The sequence below is a fragment of the Mesoplodon bidens genome (genome assembly GCF_964165515.1).
Source record: "Mesoplodon bidens genome assembly, chromosome: 8".
Classification (NCBI taxonomy): domain Eukaryota; kingdom Metazoa; phylum Chordata; class Mammalia; order Artiodactyla; family Ziphiidae; genus Mesoplodon; species Mesoplodon bidens.
The window spans coordinates 81,731,191-81,750,080 of record NC_138165.1 but is presented as its reverse complement, the minus strand read 5'-3'; positions in this window follow the sequence as shown (position 1 = coordinate 81,750,080).

Here is an 18,890-nt window from a genome sequence, read left to right as displayed (position 1 = left end):
CCTCTGTGATGGATCAAGCCTGGCTTTGAGGTTGCTGCAAAGAGCAGACAAGACAATGCAGATGGATGGGTTCCATAATCTGAAGTGGGCTTTGAAAATCTAAGCGCTATTATAAAGGAATGTGCTTAGAAAGGATAATGGGGGCGGGGGAGAGGAGGGATGTCTGCATATTTGGACTCTCATCCTTTAACTGGTCCTCTGACATGGTTATTCAAGGTAAAAAGACATAGAAGGTATGATTGTTCTGAACTTAAAAACGGTAAAGACAGCAACAACAACAAAAAAACCCTGCTACTGATTTGTTCTCTTCCTGAGTATAGCTATTTGCTTTTACCGACACTTATCCTCAAAATCCATTCTGGTTCAAGAGGACTCAGGGCTCAGCTCCTGACTGATCTACTTCCCACCCTCGATGGAATCATCATCATTTACAAAATGGTTTGATTAACGTTTGATTAAGGAGTTCTGACCTTTGGGGAATTAGCCTCATAATTACAGGGCTGTGCATTGTCCCTCCCCCGCTGAGGTCTCTTTCCAGCGGTGGGTGACAGGCATCCAGGAGCAAATTTGCCCTAATAACTGTAATCACCAGGTACCACTTAAGTGCAGCTCACATTTTTGCTCCAGAGTACAGAGCAAAGGAAGTCGCCTCTTAGGGCTCTGAGTCGCTTTCCGTGCGCTCCATTTCTGCTTTTAACAGCTTTGGTAATTCAGTCACCACCTCCATCCAAACAATAGCCAAAGGGGTTGGGAGGAGGCTAGGAGGCGATTTGGGGGCTGAGGCCAATCTTCATCACACTCCCCTGAGCAGTTCCTGTGCTGGGAGCGGGGGGACCAGCTGGGAGAGTGGGCGGAGCCGCAGGGCCATGGGACGGGAAGCAGGTGCTCCCTGTAAAGGCGACACGCTTGCACCAGGCTTCACATGAAACGTGGAGAAGGCGCCTTCCTCTGCTTTGTAAGTGCGGCTCCTTTTGGCTTCCGCAGTTTTCAAAAGCGTAAGGGAAATGACTCAGAACGGGAATATTAGCCTGTGTGGTGAGAATTGTCGTGTTTCGCTGCTCTGTTTTATCCCACTGGTGAGACTTGACGAAGGAGAGAAGACACAGCCACCAGAGCCCAGTTGGCCCCCTCGGCCACTTCTAGGAACCCACCGACAAATGAGGCTTGGATCCTGCTCTCAGAAGCAACCTGAGGAGAATTACTGTTCAATTAGCAGAAGTCTAGTCCACCATTTCACCGAGTGAAGGGGATGAGGTCACCTGAGGAAATGGTTTTGGGCATAAATAAGTCTTGGAAATCCTGGATCAAATAAATTGAAACAGGTTGCTTCATGGCAGTACTTGTCAGAGCCTTCAATTCCTGAATTCGCCTAATCAATCTCTAAAAGAAAGATAAAGACAGCAGCATGTCCTAAACTTGGCCAACCCACAAAACTCTTTTACATAAAATACCGCTGGGGTAATGGTCACGTCCAGTCCGAACTTTTTTTCCTTAAGAATTCAGGTTTTCTTCAACTTCTTGTCTGCACTTCAAACTTCGTTGCTTCCTTGTGCGTGTGTTTTTATTTTTTTTAAAATTTTTTAAACATCTTTATTGGAGTATAATTGCTTTACAAAGTTGTGTTAGTTTCTGCTGTATAACAAAGTGAATCAGCTATATGTGTACATATATCCCCATATCCCCTCCCTCTTGCGTCTCCTTCTCACCCTCCCTATCTCACCCCTCTAGGTGGTCACAAAGCACCGAGCTGATCTCCCTGTGCTATGCAGCTGCTTCCCACTAGCTATCTAGTTTACGTTTGGTAGTGTATATATGTCCATGCCGCTCTATCACTTTGTCCCAGCTTACCCTTCCCCCTCCCCTTGTCCTCAAGTCCATTCTCTACATCTGCGTCTTTATTCCTGTCCTGCCCCTAGGTTCTTCAGAACCTTTTTTTTTTTTTTAGATTCCATATATATGTGTTAGCATACGGTATTTGTTTTTCTCTTTCTGACTTACTTCACTCTCTATGACAGACCCTAGGTCCCTCCACCTCACTACAAATAACTCAATTTCATTTCCTTTTATGGCTGAGTAATATTCCATTGTATATATGTGTCACAACTTCTTTATCCATTCATCTGTCGATAGACACTTAGGATGCTTCCATGTCCTGTATGTGTGTTTTTAAATGTATGTACATTTCAAAACATGGCAAATAATTGTTAGCGGCAGAACATCCCAGTGACTCGGAATTGTTTAAGCTACTCTAGGGAGTGAATGCCAACCCCCCTCGCCTATTAGCAGCTGGAGTCCTGGAACTGACCATTTCTCTCTTACTCCTCCAGAGAAGTACTCTTGGAACGTAAACACAGGCAGGAAAGAGACCCTCTGGAACACAAGATGTGGTGGACCTTTCCTTCCTCTAACCACAAACTCTTTTGTGGGAATAATATAGTGTAAGGGGTGATGGCTCTGGACCACACAGATTCAAATCCTGGCTCTGCCTCTTACGGGCTACATGGCTTTGACAAGTCAGTTCATCTCTCTGTGCCTCTACTTCCTCAGCTATAAGGTGGGGTTAATATTGCGGGCATTTGGGGTTGGTGTGAGGATGAACTGAGACCGTCTCTGACAGCACTGGGAAGGCCTAACTCCTCATTAGAAACCAGTTGGGAGAAACCAGGTGCTGTTAGGATACATAACATCCCAACACCCAGCACAGCGCTGGGTGCAATAGGCAACCAGTATTTGCTTAACTGAATTGGATACTCAAAATCTGAACCTCAAACTGCATTTTTTTTGAACTCTTTCTTTCTATGCCTAGTCGAGGAATCAGCAGATGGTAGGCGTCCAATGTTGCTAGACTCAGGGGGAAAAGAGAGAAAATTAAATAAACGTTTCCCAGGGTCGTTCAAGATGTTTCTCTTTATAATTATTTTTTTAAGTTTCAAAAGTGTTCATGTGATTTTATTATTGGGAACATAAAGAAAAAATTTGATTTAAAAAAATTTTTATGAAGGAAGATGTTTACCATAGCATTACTTTTACTGGTGATGAAACAGAAACAAAGCAATTCTCAGGAATAAAGAAATGACCAAGTAAATTATGTTAGAGCTGTAGGATGGACTATCATGCAGCCATTGAAATAATTTTTTTTGTGTGTGTACCCACCCCCAAACTCCTATGCTTAGGTCCTATTGCCCAGTACCTCACAATGTGACTTTATTTGGAGACAAGGTCTTTACAAAGGTAATCAAGTTAAAATGAGAAAATAAGGATGATCCTATCTTAATCAGTGTGGGCTGGTATAATAAAAATACCAGAGGGACTTCCCTGGTGTTCCAGTGGTTAGGACTCCGTGCTTCCAATGCAGGTGGCATGGGTTCGATCCCTGGCTGGGGAGCTAAGATCCTGCATGCCGCACGGCGTGGCCAAAAAAAAATTACTAGAGACCGCGTGGTCTATACAATAAACATTTATTTCTCTTGGTTCTGGGAAGTCCAAGATCAAGGTGCCAGGAGATTCCGTCTGGTGAGGACCTATTTTTCAGTTCATAAATGGCCATGTTCTTACTGTTTCCTTATATGGTAGAAGGTGAAATAATTTTTATGAAGAGCTTTACAAGGAGAAAATGATTGTGATAGAATATTAGTGAAAAAAATGAGGTCAAATAATATGGAGATGTGATCGCAATTATTTAGAAATAAGGTTGGAAAAAATAGGATGAAAAGAGTAATTTTATTTGGGTAAAGTATTTTTAAACTCTAAATTTCCAAAATTTCCATAATAACCATGAATTACTTTTATATTTTCAAAAGATAAATTCCATGAAAAAAATTAAAACAAACTTGTTTTAATTCTTCCAAACTTATTGGTTCTTCTTGATTCTCAGGCAAGTGAGTATTTAGCCATAAGCAACAATAACTACCCAGACCCAGGTGTCCTCTGTTGGCTGGAGGTGACAGCTAAGAAGGAGCAAGCAGCTGACGGTCTGGGGTCAGCGACATAGAGAAGTCTAAGGGGGGACTTAACATGTGCCTTGTATATCCTTGAAGAGCAGACTTCTTACCCATCACCCAGTAATTTCCTTAGGCCTTATATTACCAAAATTCTGTCTTTGGAAACCACTTGCTTAATAGGAGTAAGAAGCATTTATTCTTTCCCAAGTGTCTTTAATTCTCACTCATTACTAGGAAAAAGTTATTTCCTTAGTTTGGCATTCAGCACTCTCCGCAAACTGGCTCCAAACTATCTTTGCAGGATCTTCTCTCAGTACTCCACAAGTCTTCTGCAACAATTAAACTGGTCTATTTACCAGATCCAAGAAGTGCCGTGTAGAATCTTTCATTACGAGCAAGGCAGCAATGTAGCTGCAACATCTCTTACATGTAAACTTAGTAAATGGTGGGCACTTTTGGAAGAGACAAATAAAGTAGAGATGATACTTCAGCTGTGAAATATCCACAAAAGAGAACAAATGGGGTCAAAAGGCAAGGTAGCTTGCCCATACTTTCCCTCTATCTATAATGTTCTTCTTTGTGTCTTCAAATACCTAAACCATCTCACAGAGTTAAAATCTTAGGTATTTACCCAAAAGAAATGAAAACTTATATTCACACAAAGACTTTTATGTGAATGTTTATTCATAATTGCCCAAAGCTGGAAACAACCCTAACATCTTTAACTGGTGAATGGATAAACAAATTGTGGTCCATGCAATGAACTACTACTCAGCAATAAAAAGGAACAACCCACAAAACCCACAATGTGAGTGAATTTGAAATGCATTATGCCGAGTGAAAGAAACCAGACTCAAAATGTTACATACTGTATGATTCCATTTATTTGACATTATGGAAAAGATACAACTACAGGCATACCTTGTTTCATTGTGCTTCGCTTTACCACACTTCACAGATAACTGAGTTTTTTACAAACTGTAGGTTTGTGGCAACCCTGCATCAAGCAAGTCTATCAGTGCCATTTTTTCCAACAAGCATTTGCTCATTTTATGTCTTTGTCATATGGTGGTAATTCTCACAATATTTCAAACTTTTTGTTATTGTTATATTTATTATGGTGATCTGTGATCAATGATCTTTGATGTCACTACTACAACTCACTGAAGGCTCAGATAATGGTTAGCGTTTTTCAGCAATAAGTATTTTTAATTAGGTAAGTACTTTGTTTTTTTAGACATAATGCTATTGCACACTTAGTAGACTACAGTATAGTGTAAACATAACTTTTATATGCCCCTGGGAAACCAAAAAAATTCATGTGACTTGCTTTATTGTGGTTGTCTAGAACAAGATGCACAATATCTCCAAGGTATCCTTGTACAGAAACAGAAAACAGTTTGGTAGTTGCCAAGGACTGGAGTCGGGGCATAAAAATGGGCACGAGGGAACTTTTTGAGATGATGGAATTATTCTAGGACTTGAATATGGTGGTGGACCCATGACTCTATGCTGCATTTGTGAAGACTCATAACTGTACACAAAAATGGGTGCATTTTACTCTATGTAAGTTATACCTCATTAAACCTAACTTAAAAGAAAAGAAGACAACATGAAATACACACATGTATATATAAGCCTGTAGTTCTTAAAGGGTTTGGTTTCAGTATTCCTTTACACTCTCAAAAATTACCAAGGAACCCAAAGAGTTCATTTTTATATGGGTTGTATCTATTAATATTTATCGTATTAGAAGCTAATGGTGAGTTTTTGTCTTCAAGGAATTTGCCCATTTCAGGAAAGTAGTCAAAATTTTTAGCATAAAGTTGTTTATTATATTCTCTTAATCCTTCTGATGTAGATCTCTAGTGATATTTTTTTTTTATTCCTATACATAATGTATATATTCCAAAGCTCACTCAAGAAGAAGGAGATGACTTGAATTAGCTCTAAGTGTATTAAATAAATTTAATTAATTAATTTTAAAAAAGAAGCTAATGGTGAGAAAGCCATCTTTAATTCATATTTACAAATTCAACTAAAATATTAAATAGTAACCTCATTACACATTAACATAACCAATATACTTTTACAAAAAATAACTGTTTTCAAAAACAAAAAAATTAGTGAAAGTAGTGGCATTGCTTTACACTTTTGCAAATATCTCTGATGTCTGGCTTCATAGAAGACATTGTGATGTTCCTGCCTGCTTCTGAATTCAATCTATTGCTTTATTTGTTTTGGTTGGAGTATATGAAGAAAATCCTACTTCATTGCCAATATGTATTTAGAAAAGGAAAAAGTATTTTGATATTTCTCAGATAATTGTAGCTATTCATCTTGGATGCTGCACCAAAATTCTTCAAGCAGTAGTTTTTGGGTTTTTTTTTAAAGATAGCTGCAATGTGAAATCGAAAAACATATGATGAAGCTTTCCATACTGTTACATTAAAAATTGTTGGTCTACCTTGCACATTGAATGCATTTCAGAGATACTGATCTTTCCAATTTTGGCCCATTTCATCATTTTATTTATATATAATATATATGATATATATATATTGCATTCATTAATATCATCACCTATCTCATCAGAAAACTCATCAAGTATTGGGAAGCTGTCAAACTTATGGTGGTGGATATGTTTTGCCAAAATTCTAATTTTTCACTTTAAATCTCAAATTTTATTTTTGCCAACAAATACTGCCAGTTGTTTTCCTTGAAGTGACAGGCTGACTTCCTTCAGTTTCAAGAAAATGTCTGCCAAATATCTAGGCCTGAGCAGCCACACTTTGTCTGTTTGTCATTCTTTCAAGAAAAAATGTTGTCCTGTGAAGAAAAAGCAGCGATTTCAAGTTGCAACTCAATCACAAAGTACTTTTTTTGAAGACAGTCATCCTTCAAAACACAGCAAAAGTGCTTTTTGTATACTTCCCACTTTATCACACAGCATATTTAAAAGACCTGTGGTCTAGAGTTGAGAGTTAATAAAATTATTTTGTTATTTCATCGAGAATATTCTTAAGTGAAATTGGCAATTTGTTTAAACCATGAGTGTGAACAGTAAAGAATATCTATATACTACTACCTATACAGTTTGGTGCCACTGAAGTTTTAACAGCATTTTTTTTGCATTATCAATACTACGGTCAACTCAGCAAAGAAGGCAAAGTCTTATACTATTATAAAAATACTTTTGACTTTGCAGACTTTTTGAAAGGCTGTCTGGGACCCCCAGGGGTCTTCTGACCATACTTTGAGAACCACTGATCTAAACCTTTCTCATTGTTATGTCCTCTCTTAAATCTCACTATCTCCTTGAAATTTTCCCTTCCTAAACCACTCTGTAGTTATCATCCTTGCATCTGTATTCTGATAACACTTGTCGGTTCCACCCTTATGTCTTGTATTGTCCACTTTTTATCTGTCCTGTCTTTCTAGTTACTTTCCAAACTTCTTGAGAGTGAGGAATGTTTCTCTGAATCCTTACCCCACCCCTAGCCCAGTAACTAGTAGAGTATTCCTATACATAACACACACTGTAAAAGTTTTTGATGATTGGTAAATGTTAAAAATTATGCCCAGGTAGACAGCTCTAGGTACATACAGTAGACACAATGTCAATGTTAGTCCAATTTAGTAAATAAACGTTACTTAAGGCATCATCACTTCCCATTACCTGAGGCCAGCCCATTTGAACTCAAATCTTTCTCCTCTGGGTATTAACATTTTATATTTTCTCCTTGGTCTGCCTTCACTCTCAGCTTAAGCTAAAGAACAGACTGTGATATTATGGAAATAGCCCCTGCTTTGGAGGTCAAAAAAAAATGTGAGTTCATATTTTACTTCTACCATTGACCTGACCTTAGCAAGATCTTCAGATCTCTGAGCCTTCAGCCATCCCATCTGAAATGAAGACAGGAATAGCTGCCTCGGTCACCTCATAAGGTTGTAAGGATTAAGGAAGATAACAGCTGAAAAGCGCTTAGCTCATAGATTTTCTCAAAAATGCTAGTTCCATCAGCCCGAGTTCCACTTGACCTTCTATACTGGGAAGGAGCAGCTGCCTTCTCCTAGCCAAGGTTGAATGCCCAGGCCAACTCCCCTCTTGTTCAATAGCTTTCACAGAACTCTTCCAATCCTTGTTTGCTCATGACTCTTCCCGTATTCCCTCATCATTTTGTTCTTGGATTAGCTGAGATCTCTTATTCAGTCTAACAATTCTAGCCCTTGCACTTAAGCTTAAGACATCATCTTATGTATTACCAGTCACCAAACAAGGAGATGGATGGACCCCATAAGGCCAAAGAGAGTTTTCTTAATCTAAGAAAGGGAGGGTTTTTTCATTAAATGTAGTTTTCAAGTTTTCCAAAGTTTGCAATTATTGTATGTATGCTTTAGTGGTAAAAAATTTTTAATCTCATTTGAGGCAAGGGCCTGATTTGTTTTGCTTTTACTTACTCATTCAGCTAGTATTTTTCAGTATTTGAAAAAATATCTAACGTGTGCCTAGTGCCATGCTAGAACCATTAGGAATAAAAAGAAATTCTCAGTTAGTGTGATACAAGTCTGAGCTGGTTACTAAGGGAATAAATAGCTTCAGCATCTCATCCACAGCAGTGTTCACTATGATCCTATTACATTTAAATGCTAATCCACATCCTGTAGCTTTTTTTAAAAAATTTTTTGCTTTATAACAAATTTAATCAGTTATACATATACATATGTTTCCATATCCTCTCCCTTTTGCGTCTCCCTCCCACCCTCCCTATCCCACCCCTCCAGGCGGTCACAAAGCACCGAGCTGATCTCCCTGTGCTATGCAGCTACTTCCCACTAGCTATCTACCTTATGTTTGGTAGTGTATATATGTCCATGCCGCTCTTTCACTTTGTCACAGCTTACCCTTCCCCCTCCCCATATCCTCAAGTCCATTCTCTAGTAGGTCTGTGTCTTTATTCCTGTCTTACTCCTATGTTCTTCATGACATTTTTTTTCTTAAATTCCATATATATGTGTTAGCATACAGTATTTGTCTTTCTCTTTCTGACTTACTTCACTCTGTATGACAGACTCTAGGTCTATCCACCTCATTACAAATAGCTCAATTTCATTTCTTTTTATGGCTGAGTAATATTCCATTGTATATATGTGCCACATCTTCTTTATCCATTCATCCGATGATGGACACTTAGGTTGTTTCCATCTCCGGGCTATTGTAAATAGGGCTGCTATGAACATTTTGGTACATGTCTCTTTTTGAATTATGGTTTTCTCAGGGTATATGCCCAGTAGTGGGATTGCTGGGTCATATGGTAGTTCTATTTGTAGTTTTTTAAGGAACCTCCATACCGTTCTCCATAGTGGCTGTACCAATTCACATTCCCACCAGCAGTGCAAGAATGCTCCCTTTTCTCCACACCCTCTCCAGCATTTATTGTTTCTAGATTTTTTGATGATGGCCATTCTGACTGGTGTGAGATGATATCTCATTGTAGTTTTGATTTGCATTTCTCCAATGAGTAAAGATGTTGAGCATCCTTTCATGTGTTTGTTGGCAGTCTGTATATCTTCTGTGGAGAAATGTCTATTTAGGTCTTCTGCCCATTTTTGGATTGGGTTGTTTGTTTTTTTGTTATTGAGCGGCATGAGCTGCTTATAAATTTTGGAGATTAATCCTTTGTCAGTTGCTTCATTTGCAACTATTTTCTCCCATTCTGAGGGTTGTCTTTTGGTCGTTTATGGTTTCCTTGGCTGTGCAAAAGCTTTTAAGTTTCATTAGGTCCCATGTGTTTATTTTTGTCTTTATTTCCATTTCTCTAGGAGGTGGGTCAAAAAGGATCTTGCTGTGATTTATGTCATAGAGTGTTCTGCCTATGTTTTCCTCTAAGAGTTTGATAGTGTCTGGCCTTACATTTAGGTCTTTAATCCATTTTGAGCTTATTTTTGTGTATGGTGTTAGGGAGTGATCGAATCTCATACTTTTACATGTCCCTGTCCAGTTTTCCCAGCACCACTTATTGAAGAGCCTGTCCTTTCTCCACTGTACATTCCTGCCTCCTTTATCAAAGATAAGGTGACCATATGTCCGTGGCTTTAACTCTGGGCTTTCTATCCTGTTCCATTGATCTATCTTTCTGTTTTTGTGCCAGTACCATACTGTCTTGATTACTGTAGCTTTGTAGTATAGTCTGAAGTCAGGGAGCCTGATTCCTCCAGCTCCGTTTTTCGTTCTCAAGATTGCTTTGGCTATTCGGGGTCTTTTGTGTTTCCATACAAATTGTGAAATTTTTTGCTCTAGTTCTGTGAAAAATGTCAGTGGTAGTTTGATAGGGATTGCATTGAATCTGTAGATTGCTTTGGGTAGTAGAGTCATTTTCACAATGTTGATTCTTCCAATCCAAGAACATGGTATATCTCTCCATCTATTTGTATCATCTTTAATTTCTTTCATCAGTGTCTTATAATTTTCTGCATACAGGTCTTTTGTCTCCTTAGGTAGGTTTATTCCTAGATATTTTATTCTTTTTGTTGCAATGGTAAATGGGAGTGTTTCCTTGATTTCACTTTCAGATTTTTCATCATTAGTATATAGGAATGCCAGAGATTTCGGTGCATTAATTTTGTATCCTGCAACTTTACCAAATTCATTGATTAACTCTAGTAGTTTTCTGGTAGCATCTTTAGGATTCTCTATGTATAGTATCATGTCATCTGCAAACAGTGACAGCTTTACTTCTTCTTTTCCAATTTGGATGCCTTTTATTTCCTTTTCTTCTCTGATTGCTGTGGCTAAAACTTCCAAAACTAGGTTGAATAAGAGTGGTGAGAGTGGGCAACCTTGTCTTGTTCCTGATCTTAGTGGAAATGGTTTCAGTTTTTCACTATTGAGGACGATGCTGGCTGTGGGTTTGTCATATATGGCCTTTATTATGTTGAGGAAAGTTCCCTCTATGCCTACTTTCTGCAGGGTTTTTATCATAAATGGGTGTTGAATTTTGTCGAAAGCTTTCTCTGCATCTATTGAGATGATCATATGGTTTTTCTCCTTCAATTTGTTAATATGGTGTATCACGTTGATTGATTTGCGTATATTGAAGAATCCTTGCATTCCTGGAATAAACCCCACTTGATCATGGTGTATGATCCTTTTAATGTGCTGTTGGATTCTGTTTGCTAGTATTTTGTTGAGGATTTTTGCATCTATGTTCATCAGTGATATTGGCCTGTAGTTTTCTTTCTTTGTCACATCCTTGTCTGGTTTTGGTATCAAGGTGATGGTGGCCTCGTAGAATGAGTTTGGGAGTGTTCCTCCCTCTGCTATATTTTGGAAGAGTTTCAGAAGGATAGGTGTTAGCTCTTCTCTAAATGCTTGATAGAATTCGCCTGTGAAGCCATCTGGTCCTGGGCTTTTGTTTGTTGGAAGATTTTTTATCACAGTTTCAATTTCAGTGCTTGTGATTGGTCTGTTCATATTTTCTATTTCTTCCTGATTCAGTCTTGGCAGGTTGTGCATTTCTAAGAATGTGTCCATTTCTTCCAGGTTGTCCATTTTATTGGCATAGAGTTGCTTATAGTAATCTCTCATGATCTTTTGTATTTCTGCAGTGTCAGTTGTTACTTCTTTTTCATTTCTAATTCTATTGATTTGAGTCTTCTCCCTTTTTTTCTTGATGAGTCTGGCTAATGGTTTATGAATTTTGTTTAGCTTCTCAAAGAACCAGCTTTTAGTTTTATTGATCTTTGCTATCGTTTCCTTCATTTCTTTTTCATTTATTTCTGATCTGATTTTTATGATTTCTTTCCTTCTGCTAACTTTGGGATGTTTTTGTTCTTCTTTCTCTAATTGCTTTAGGTGCAAGGTTAGGTTGTTTATTCGAGATGTTTCCTGTTTCTTAAGGTGGGATTGTATTGCTATAAACTTCCCTCTTAGAACTGCTTTTGCTGCATCCCATAGGTTTCGGGTCGTCGTGTCTCCATTGTCATTTGTTTCTAGGTATTTTTTAATTTCCCCTTTGATTTCTTCAGTGATCACTTCGTTATTAAGTAGTGTATTGTTTAGCCTCCATGTGTTTGTATTTTTTACAGCTCTTTTCCTGTAATTGATGTCTAGTCTCATAGCATTGTGGTCGGAAAAGATACTTGATACAATTTCAATTTCCTTAAATTTACCAAGGCTTGATTTGTGACCCAAGATATGATCTATCCTGGAGATTGTTCCATGAGCACTTGAGAAAAATGTGTATTCTGTTGTTTTTGGATGGAATGTCCTATAAATATCAATTAAGTCCTTCTTGTTTAATGTATCATTTAAAGCTTGTGTTTCCTTATTTATTTTCATTTTGGATGATCTGTCCATTGGTGAAAGTGGGGTGTTAAAGTCCCCTACTATGAGTGTGTTACTGTCGATTTCTCCTTTTATGGCTGTTAGTATTTGCCTTATGTATTGAGGTGCTCCTATGTTGGGTGCATAAATATTTACAATTGTTATATCTTCTTCTTGGATCGATCCCTTGATCATTATGTAGTGTCCTTCTTTGTCTCTTCTAGTAGTCTTTATTTTAAAGTCTATTTTGTCTGATATGAGAATTGCTACTCCAGCTTTCTTTTGGTTTCCATTTGCATGGAATATCTTTTTCCATCCCCTTACTTACTTGTCTCTCGGTCTGAAGTGGGTCTCTTGTAGACAGCATATATATGGGTCTTGTGTTTGTATCCATTCAGCCAATCTGTATCTTTTGGTGGGAGCATTTAGTCCATTTACATTTAAGGTAATTATCGATATGTATGTTCCTCTTCCCATTTTCTTAATTGTTTTGGGTTCGTTATTGTAGGTCTTTTCCTTCTGTTGTGTTTCTTGCCTAGAGAAGTTCCTTTAGCATTTGTTGTAAAGCTGGTTTGGTGGTGCTGAACTCTCTCAGCTTTTGCTTGTCTGTAAACGTTTTAATTTCTCCATCCAATCTGAATGAGATCCTTGCTGGGTAGAGTAATCTTGGTTGCAGGTTTTTCTCCTTCATCACTTTAATTATGTCCTGCCACTCCCTTCTGGCTTGTAGAGTTTCTGCTGAGAGATCAGCTGTTATCCTGATGGGGATTCCCTTGTGTGTTATTTGTTGTTTTTGCCTTGCTGCTTTTAATATGATTTCTTTGTGTTTAATTTTTGACAGTTTGATTAATATGTGTCTTGGCGTATTTCTCCTTGGATTTATTCTGTATGGGACTCTCTGTGCCTCCTGGACTTGATTAACTATTTCCTTTCCCATATTAGGGAAGTTTTCAACTATAATCTCTTCAAATATTTTCTCAGTCCCTTTCTTTTTCTCTTCTTCTTCTGGAACCCCTAGAATTCGAATGTTGGTGCGTTTAATGTTGTCCCAGAGGTCTCTGAGACTGTCCTCTGTTCTTTTCATTCTTTTTTCTTTATTTTGCTCTGCAGCAGTTATTTCCACTATTTTATCTTCCACCTCACTTATCCATTCTTCTGACTCAGTTATTCTGCTATTGATCCCATCTAGAGTATTTTTTATTTCATGTATTGTGTTTTTAATCGATGCTTGATTCATCTTTAGTTCTTCTAGGTCCTTGTTAACTGTTTCTTGCATTTTGTCTATTCTATTTCCAAGATTTTGGATCTGGGAAATAGAATCTTGGATCATCTTTACCATCATTATTCTGAATTCTTTTTCAGGTAGACTGCCTATTACCTCTTCATTTGTTAGATCTGGTGGGTTTTTATCTTGCTCCTTCTCCTGCTGTGTGTTTTTCTGTCTTCTCATTTTGCTTATGTTACTGTGTTTGGGGTCTCCTTTTTGCAGGCTGCAGGTTCGTAGTTCCCGTTGTTTTTGGTGTCTGTCCCCAGTGGCTAAGGTTGGTTTAGTGGGTTGTGTAGGCTTCCTGGTGGAGGGGACTAGTGCCTGTGTTCTGGTGTATGAGGCTGGATCTTGTCTTTCTGGGGGGCAGGTCCACGTCTGGTGGTGTGTTTTGGGGTGTCTGCGGACTTTTTATGATTTTAGGCCACCTCTCTGCTAATGGGTGGTGTTGTGTTCCTGTCTTGCTAGTTGTTTGGCATAGGGTGTCCAGCACTGTAGCTTGCTGGTCGTTGAGTGAAGCTGGGTGCTGGTGTTGAGATGGAGATCTCTGGAAGATTTTTGCCGTTTGATATTATGTGGAGCTGGGAGGTCTCTTGTGGACCAGTGTCCTGAAGTTGGCTCTCCCACCTCAGAGGCACAGCACTGACTCCTGGCTCCTCAATTTGGGATGATTTGTTGTCTATTCATGTATTCCACAGATGCAGGGTACATCAAGTTGATTGTGGAGCTTTAATCCGCTGCTTCTGAGGCTGCTGGGAGAGGTTTCCCTTTCTCTTCTTTGTTCTCACAGCTCCTGGGTCTCAGCTTTGGATTTGGCCCCGCCTCTGCGTGTAGGTCGCCGGAGGGCGTCTGTTCTTCGCTCAGACAGGACAGGGTTAAAGGAGCAGCCTCTTCGGGGACTCTGGCTCACTCAGGCCGGGCGGGAGGGAGGGGCACGGAGTGCGGGGCGAGCCTGCAGCGGCAGAGGTCGGCGTGACGCTGCACCAGCCCGAGGCGCGCCGTGCGTTCTCCCAGGGAAGCCGCCCCTGGATCCCGGGACCCCGGCAGTGGCGGGCTGCACAGGCTCCCGGAAGGGCGGTGTGGGCAGTGACCTGCGCTCGCACACAGGCTTCTTGGCGGCGGCGGCAGCAGCAGCCCCAGCGTCCCACGCCCGTCACTGGGCTCCGCGCTTTCAGTCGCGACTCGCGCCCGTCTGTGGAGCCCCTTTAAGCAGCGCTCTTAATCCCCTCTCCTCGCGCACCAGGAAACCAAGAGGGAAGAAAAAGTCTCTTGCCTCTTCGGCAGCTCCAGAGTTTTCCCGGACTCCCTCCCGGCTAGCTGTGGCACATTAGCCCCCTTCAGGCTGAGTTCTCGCCACCAGCCCCAGTCCTCTCCCTGCGCTCTGACCGAAGCCCGAGCCTCAGCTTCCAGCGCTGCGCGCCCCGGCGGGCGAGCAGACAAGCCTCTCGGGCTGGTGAGTGCCGCTCGGCACCAATCCTCTGTGTGGGGATCTCTCCGCTTTGCCCTACCCAGGTATGTGGGGTGTTTCTTGCCTTTTGGGAGGTCTGGGGTCTTCTGCCAGCGTTCAGTAGGTGTTCTGTAGGAGTTGTTCCACGTGTAGCTGTATTTCTGGTGTATCCGTGGGGAGGAAGGTGATCTCCGCGTCTTACTCTTCCGCCATCTTCTCCTGTAGAATTCTGATTCACCAGAGGACTAATGTTGCTGATAGCCAAGTGGATAGCCTGGTCAGACATGACATTCTGAGCAACAGCAGAGCAAAACCCTCTCAACCTTCAATTCCTCCAAAATGCCCATAAACACAGCTTTCTGACTGAGCTAGGAAATATCCACAAAAGAAGAGAAATTCTGTAAGTACATACAAGGATTTTGAATTTTAAAAAACAAATGTACATTTTATGAACACTGCTAATCTTATTATTTTAAATTTTGGCTAAAAGTTTATCATTACTTTTTTTTTTTAAACCTGGGATGCACAAAATTTATTCCATTCTTAGGTTCACAGAATATTGTCATCAGCTGATGAAAGGCTCTTTAGCAAATTTTATTGTAGTACTTTCACTCCCCTTCCTCCTTCTAAATGTCCATGCTTCTATTTTCCTCCCTCCACCCTTCAAGTACCCAACCAAATGTATCTGATATATATCCTTACATATATATTTATTCTTATAAAAGTTTAATGTTATTCTATGTGTATATTTTTGAGGTTTTTTGTTTTGTTTTTTGTTTTGTTTTGTTTTGTTTTTTGTTTTATTTTTTAATTAATTTTTATTGGAGTATAGTTGATCTACAATTTTGTCTTAGTTTCTGCTGTACAGCAAAGTGAATCAGTTATACATATACATACATCCACTCTTTTTTAGATTCTTTTCCCATATAAGTCATTACAGAGTATTTAGTAGAGTTCCCTGTGCTATACAGTAGGTTTTTATTAGTTATCTATTTTATATATAGTAATGTGTATATGTCAATCCCAATCCATATATTTTTAATTTATAGAAATGGTATTTTGTAATAAATCATATTATGTTCCCAATATTCTTTTGTTTGGCTGTGTCACGCATCATGTGGGATCTTAGTTCCCCAACCAGGGATCAAACCCGTACCCCCTGTGTTGGAAGCGCAGAGTCTTAATCACTGGACCACCAGGGATGTCCTGTTCCCAACATTTCTTACTTAATGCTATGTTTTGGTATCCATACATGCTGCTGTATACATATTGAGTTTATTGCTTCTGCATTTTGCAGAGAGTTGCAGAGCATGTACATTTGATTTATACATTCTACTGAGAGACCACTAGGTTACCTCCAACTTCTCAGAGTAAACAATGCATCATGAACATCCCTGCACATGTTTCTTTACAGATCTTTGCAAGAAGTCTCTGAGGTAAAGACTAGATTGGAGTCACTAGATTGTAGGATATATACATATTTTAATTCACCGGATACTACCTGTTGCTGACAGAGTGGCCATACCATTTTAGAGTCCCATAGCAGTTCCCCTGTTTCTACATCTTCACCAACGCCTGCTGTTATTCGTATTTTCAACTTTGCCATGATTGTTGTTGTGAAGTGGTATTTATTATCTTAAATGAAGTTCTCTGACTACTAAGGTAATTTAAGCATCTCCTTAAATACTAGTTATTCATTGGGGACCTCCCCTTCTATGAATTGCCTATTTATTTTCTTTGTCCCTTTTTCCATTTGGTTTGCTTTCTTGCTTACTTTACAAGAGTTATTTGTAAATTCTAGATATTTTCCCTTGTTGTTTTGAGGTTTCAAATAACTTCTCTCAGCTTGTTATCTGTTATATTTTTAAGTGGTGTCTTCCATTGAACAAAAATATGCCATTTGATGTAATCAAACCCATTAAATCTTTACTTTGTAGTTGGTGCCTTTCAGGTTTGGTTTAAGAAAACTTTCTCTGCCCCAGAGGTCACGAAGCTATTCTTACAGGTTTTAGCATTAGGTTTTTAGTTTTACCTTTTACATTTATATTTTTAATCCATCTGAAATTCACCTTTGTATATGGTATAAGGTAGAAATCCAACTTTATTTCTCCACATATGCTGAGCAAATTATTCCAATGCCATTTTCTAAACAATTTTTCCTTTTCCTGTTGCTTTGTGGTGCAAAGCTATCAAGTTTACATACATACACACACACACACACACACACACACCACAGACACATACACACACAAAAAAGTACATGTTTATGATATTTCTGAACCTTCTAGTATATACCACTAGTCTATTTGTTCCTGCGTTCATTACATATTATTTTTATTTTATGGTTTTTACTACGTCAATCACATCTGGTAATTTGTCTCCCTTGTTTGTTTCTTTTTACCTTTAGGTATTCGTGGCCATTTATTCCTTTATCATAAATTTAAACTGAATTTTTCAAGTTCCTCAAAATTCAGATAAGAATTTGATTATAATTGCGTTGAATGTATAGATTCATTGGGGAAGAATTAACAACGATAAATCATCCCATCCTATACATGATATATCTTTTACTCAAATGTTTTTTAATGAAGTTTAACAAACTTCTTCATAAGGTGTTATGCATACTTTTATGTTGATTTTTAAATATATTATAGGATAGGTTGGCAACCTTTTTCTGTAAAGATAGTAAACATTTTAGGATTTGTGAGCCATACAATCTCTGTTGTAACTATTCAACTCTGCAGCTGAAATGTGAAATCAGTCATAGACAATATGTAAACAGATGGACATGACCATGTTCCAATAAAACTTTACTTACAAAAATAGGTAGTAGGCTAGACTTATCCCATGGACCATGGTTTAACAACTCCTTTTGCTATTATAAATGGTATTTTAGTTTCTATGATATTTTCTAGTTTGTTGTTGCTGATAGAGAGAAACATTATTGGTTTTATTAGATAATTTTGTATCCGTCAAGTTTGCTGAGCTCTTAACACTTCTAATAATTTGTTGATTTGATTCCATTGAATTTTTTTTTTTTTTTTTTTTTTTTTTTTTTTGCGTTACGCGGGCCTCTCACTGTTGTGGCCTCTCCCCCTGCGGAGCACAGGCTCCGGACGCACAGGCTCAGCGGCCATGGCTCACGGGCCCAGCCGCTCCACGGCATGTGGGATCCTCCCGGACCGGGGCACGAACCCGTGTCCCCTGCATCGGCAGGCGGACTCCCAACCACCGCGCCACCAGGGAAGCCCTCCATTGAATTTTTGAAGGAAACAATCATATCATCAGTAAAACATTAGAGTCTGAGCTCTTCTTTTCCCAAACTTTTATGTTTGTCTTCTATAATAGGCCAGGGCAGCCAGTGCTTTATTACCAGTTGTGACTGTAATAGTTTTTTGCCTGATACTAATTGGGATAAATCTAGAGTGTTTCTGTTAATATAATCTTTGCTCTAGGTTTTAGGCATATAGACTTTATCAAATTAAGGATCTTTCCTTTTATTCCTCATTTACTTATATGTTTTATTATAAATAAGTTTGATTAATATATAATGCATATATATATATATGTATATATATATATATATATATATCATAACAATCCAGCCTGATTTCTCTGGCCTGAATTGATCACTGTAGTCTGACTTTATCACTGTATCTAACTGTATAAAATGCTTTTTCTGCCTCTGTTGAGACAGTCAATGATTTTTTCTTCCTTAGTCTATTAATGTAGTGAATTTCTGCTGTTAAATTTTTCTTTCGTTCTTGGAATAAATACTTCTTGATTATAATATATTTTAGGTATTTGATTGGATTTGGTTAATTAATATTTTATTTAAGATTTTTGCATCTATTTTATGAGTGTAATGATTCTGATTTTTTCTTTTCTTGTTCTGTTCTTTTGTTCATATCT